This window comes from Cupressus sempervirens, chromosome 9 (genome assembly GCF_028749045.1).
Source record: "Cupressus sempervirens isolate cs-2001-9-10 chromosome 9, ASM2874904v1, whole genome shotgun sequence".
Classification (NCBI taxonomy): domain Eukaryota; kingdom Viridiplantae; phylum Streptophyta; class Pinopsida; order Cupressales; family Cupressaceae; genus Cupressus; species Cupressus sempervirens.
This window is the reverse complement of record NC_143126.1, coordinates 812,413,844-812,419,225: the sequence shown is the minus strand read 5'-3', so window position 1 is coordinate 812,419,225 and position 5,382 is coordinate 812,413,844. Positions and strand designations below refer to the sequence as shown.

The 5,382-nt window shown below is 31.0% G+C and overlaps 1 pseudogene; it reads right to left on the bottom strand.

Moving 5' to 3' along the window:
- Positions 1-3,306: 3,306 nt before the first annotated feature.
- Positions 3,307-5,025, bottom strand: LOC149541181 (transcription factor MYB82 pseudogene; annotated as a pseudogene).
- Positions 5,026-5,382: the final 357 nt, after the last annotated feature.

Here is a 5,382-nt window from a genome sequence, read left to right as displayed (position 1 = left end):
ATAATTTAAGGTCTTATGATATAAGTTTAGAACCTTGAGCTTATATCTTATGACCTTCATTTATAGTGATGTAAGATTCTTTTTATACATGTACTCTTGTTTCATGAATCTCAAAGATGATGTTGTTGTCATACCTTATTAATTTTTTATATTGTAGTTGGTTTCTAAACACTATAATTGGATTGAAATTTCTCACTCAAAACTATTTAGTTAGGAAGAATGAATATAAAAGTGAATTTTAAAAAAACTATTCTATTTAATTATTTCTAATTATATTTAAGAATTTATTTATTAGAAATTTTTTGTACTATTAAATTAAACTTATTAAAAATGTACTATAAATTAATAATTATATTCAATAAAATGAATACAATTTACTATAGGGGATTGTGTAGCACTTGTTACACTTGGTTATCGTACCTTTGCAAATATTGCAACCCAACGACCATATCCCTTATAATCATATCGGGGGTAGCTTTATTGAAAACTATGTCGAAACTAGAAGAAATAATGAGCTCAGAGAAATACATGAGTGGAAGCATGTGGTCAATAGGAATAATAGGTGGCAAATTGGTGCAATAGTCCCTCCTGAATAAGAATTAATCCCCTCAAATATCCATTCAAGATGCCCACATGTCATATCTTCAAGGACAAGCTAATCTCTAGATGAAATGCACTATTCATAACAAAGACAAATTTTTTTTTCCAAATTCACAAAAAAGTAGTATTTTTTCTAATTTTGTTGTTGTTTTCGACTACAAACTATGCAGATCATGAAGATCAAATGGTGGAATTTTCAAAAAAATCCAAGATGTTTTCAATTTTTTGAAAATTGGTCAATTGTACAGTTTGTAGGGAGGATAGCCGCATTTTTATCTTCTCCTCCTCCTTGTGAAATGACCACGTGGAATATTATAGAGGGAACTTGAGCCCACTAGTTGGATAGAACCATTTAGCACTCTAGGGACATGTGATGTGTTGGTTGAAATTCTTACATGATGAAGGGAAGGCCACAATTAAAACCCATGTCATATTGACAAATGGCAAAGCATGTCGCTCTCAATCTTGAATTAGGATATTGTGTATGAGTTTTATTATGATTTTTTAAATTTAATTAATAATTTATTAAAAAATTAAAAATAAGGATATTCAAAAATTAAAAATCTTTACAAAAATGGTTCATTTACAGAGATAATATTTTCCAATAGGGTACATTTCTTAAAAGAATAATTAAAGAGTAAATAGAAGTTAACATTCCATGAAAACTATTATGTTTTATTTAATCTTATCTTATAAAATACATTTTTTTTAAAAATCGTCAAATAAACTTTTCATGCATTATATTATCAAATTACGAATATATTGAAAAAAATTAATGATCTCTCATCTATCTCACTATTTAAAAGAATTCAACAATCAAAATTCTTCTCTTAAAATGCGCTAATGAATTTAACTTTAAAATTACATTGTTCAATCATGATAAATTACATTGTTGTAGCAATCTCAGAAGATGTATTTGTCTATCTTTATCAAATATAAACACCAGCCTTAGATGGATCAAGTTGAAAAGTTCAATATTTGTGTTTATCATTCCCCTTACAATGTTTGACATGATTTTGATTTCTTAACTAGCTAAGCAATAAATTTTATTTCTTAATAAGGTTGTGCTATATTTCTACTTTGTTTTTTCTCCTAGGGTCAATCTTAGGATCATTATTACTAACTATTGAGAAAAAGGAAATGACCTCTATACCATTTATTAGATTGTAAAAGACTAATCCATTTCAAAATTAGCAGTATTGAGTATTGCAATAAATGTGCTAACTTAGAAGATTATCAATTTTTTTTGAATTCAAATATTAGATCCATGTTTATAATCAAATTCATTAGAGTTTGTTACTACTATAGTCTTAATTATATTTTCTACAAAAGAAGAGTTATGATTCAAAGGTAATTTTATGGGTTTTTTAGGCTCACATCTAATAACTATTACCTATTTCTAGTAGTAAATTTCATGTTTTTAGTCCCCATGGGATGGATCATTAATATAACTAGAAGCCATTTTTGAAATGGTAGGAGTTGTGATTATAATTGGACAACTTTGTACTCCAAGAGTTAGCAATGAGAACTTAATTTCTATAAATATTTTTGACTTAAGTATTTCCCTTCACTCCACAGGTCAATGTTGTAGAAAGTTCTAAAATCAATGAGCCATGCAAGTAACCAATTTCTTTCTCAAATTTTTGGAGTAGGGTTACTTTGTGTGAGTCTTGCATTTAAGCTATAGAAATGGGAGTTTGGAAATTTGTTCATGTTAGCATCTCCTCAACCAATGGTAGTGGTCTCTAAAAAATAGGCATATGATAATGCATCTACTTTGATTTCATTTTAAAATAGGTGCTTTGTGGGTTACTCCTTCCTATCTTTGAGATTTTAGTGTGTTGTAGCTTTTTATGTTCTTATACAAGAAAATAGGTTTGGCTCTATTATTGCTTGGTTTATGTGTCTGTACTAAATATTTGAAACGTGTTCTCTTGTTTTCGCTAGTTTATTAGAATAAACAAAAGACTCTACTCTCTTGGCTAGCCTTAAACATCACACACTAAGGAAGAAATTAAGCTTGGAAAAGTAAGTCAAACCTTGACTATTTAACACCTTTACACTAGGAATCAAGCCTTAGTGTGTGATGTTTAAGCCATTCGTACTCTCTCATACTACCTAACAAATAGAATAGTAAATAATTTCAATTAAATATTAAATCTAAATCATAGTTTTAAATCCATAATTCATATATATATCAACTACTCTCAATATAATTACTATTAAAATGATAATCACAATACAATTAAATGACCAATAAACAAACAAACAAATAGTTATAGACTTATTGACTAAATACCACAAACAATGTTTCTATCTCAAGAAACAAAAAAAAGTTTACATTGTAAACCAATCAACTTGCAAAGATGAATATCTCTAAACCATTTGATATATTTAAAGCTCCTGTTTCTAATTTTTCCTTACTTCATCGATACTTCACTAGTTATTTACACTTACCAACTCTTTTCCATATGTAACTTTCCGCGTTTCCCTTCACTCATAGATACTGTTTTATTGAGCAAATGACAAAAATAGGGAAAAAATAGCCCTTTACAGGATTCAATCATGAGTTCTCTACATATTTTGTACAGACCGTGAAAACGTATTATATAATAGGCAACAATAAATACCTTTGCTATTTAAGGCTACCTTGAAGTCAGGTGTTGAGAAAGTTCTACCCTCTGATAGATTTAATGAGGCTCTCATTTAGTTGAAATCCATCCAAGTCCAGCAAGCAGCAATTTCATTGTAATTCATTCCATTCACACTTGTTGCAGAATTTGAATTGTTTGAGCCACTCCTAGACAAGATTGGCATGTGGAGTTCCGAGCTATTGATAATCTGCTTTATTTCTTCAGACAATGCATTCAGAAAACCCATCTGATAATTACTCATGCAGCTGAGATTTCTTGAGTCCATTGTTGATTGTGGGCACACCACTGAGTTATAACAACCCATGATGTCAAAACTGGGTCTTTCACTCTGATCTGAATACAACCCTTGAGAGGACAGAGTGTCCTCAGACGAATAATTATCCTCTGGAAGGCATTTGGGCAAGATATCTTCAAAACCAACACCATGTAAACTTGTTCTTGAGCAGTCAGTATTGCCAAACGGCATTGTAACAAAACAATCCATTTGCATGTCAACTGGATCTGTGAGTGTTCTTGTGCACTCCACAAGACTCTTGTTGTTGGCATTTGCATCTGTGCCTGAGATGTTGATCTTCTTCTTCAAATGGGTGTGCCAGAAATTCTTTATCTCATTATCAGTACGCCCAGGGAGCATTGAAGCAATATTGGACCACCTGTAATTTTGTTCAAGAAAATGTAAGAATTTAAACATGAATAACTTGTAAGTTAAAAACAATCACCAATTTCAGATGAGTCAATAAAACAAATAAAAACTTAACTTGAGTTGTTCAAGTTAAAATGGACGATATTCGTTTCAAATAATAAATAATTTATTTTTTTTTGATGGAAAGTTCACACCTATGAGACAATCTAGCAAAGACAGAGGCCTGCGAGCTACCAACCAGTGAAACAATCAAGTGTAGACACTTTGTTTGTCTTAACAGTCAACTTGTTGTCTTTTTATTTGGAGGGTTTTTACATCAATTCAAATAGACTGTGAACATTTTGCCCAAAGCCAAAGAGTGCAAGAATGGTGATTGTACATACACTGTCAGTGATGTGATTGTAGAGACAGAATTAGTATGATTTCAAATGTTTTACTTCCACAAATCAAAAATCTAAAAGTAGAATACAAATAAAACTTCCAAATGAGTTGTTTAAGTCTAAATGGACTTTGTTTACTCTAAAAATAAGATATTGGTTCTAGAATCATCTAGAATCATCAGAAGGGCTAACAAGTAGTACATCTGAAGCCTTTTTCATATCAACTCAAATAGACTGAGATCTTTTGAACTGAGAACCAAGGTAGAATCAGCTGAAAACATAAGATCAAAACTTGAGATTAACCTGTTCCCCAGAATTGCATGAGCATCAATGATAATCTTTTGCTCTTGGCAGGAAAAATTTCCTCTTTTCAAGCCGGGCCTCAGGTAATTGATCCACCGAAGTCTACAACTTTTTCCTGTCTTTTTAAGACCTACAAAGATTTGAAAACCCAAATAAAATTTAATCCTACAAAAGATTTCAAAACCCAAATAAAATTTAAGCCTACAAAAGATTTCAAAACCCAAATAGAATTTAAGCCTACAAACAGACAATGAACTAAATTGATGAAACAAAATGGCTAAAAGAATTGTTTCAACGAACCAGCTCGTTTAGGAACTTCACTCCAATATCCATGGCCGTATTTGAGAAGATAATTTTTCAATATACAATCTTCTTCAGGAGACCAGAGCCCCCTCGTATATTTCTTCCTCTGCTTAGACTCTTCTTTACAAGATTTGCACACCATATCTACTGATCAATGAAATGAAAGAACTCTTTTTTATAAACTATTAAAAGCAAAAAAAAGTGATCTTGATTGAATAATCTGCATATGCTGTTGTGAAGGCTCCTCATTTGCATATAAATAACAGATGAATTCCTCGTGGGTCACTGAAAAATGATGTTAATTTTTTGGTTCAACTGGCATTATTGTTTTTGGATGACCTGCCGACTGTGTAATTACCATTGTACACCGTTGGTCAATCTCTCTTCACAGTCATGTGATCTGCTTTCTTTCACAACCAAAAACAACATGTTTAATCATTTCCTAAATTTGGCTGCAATTGGGCTATTCATTTAATAGTGCATGGAAAGAATATCAATC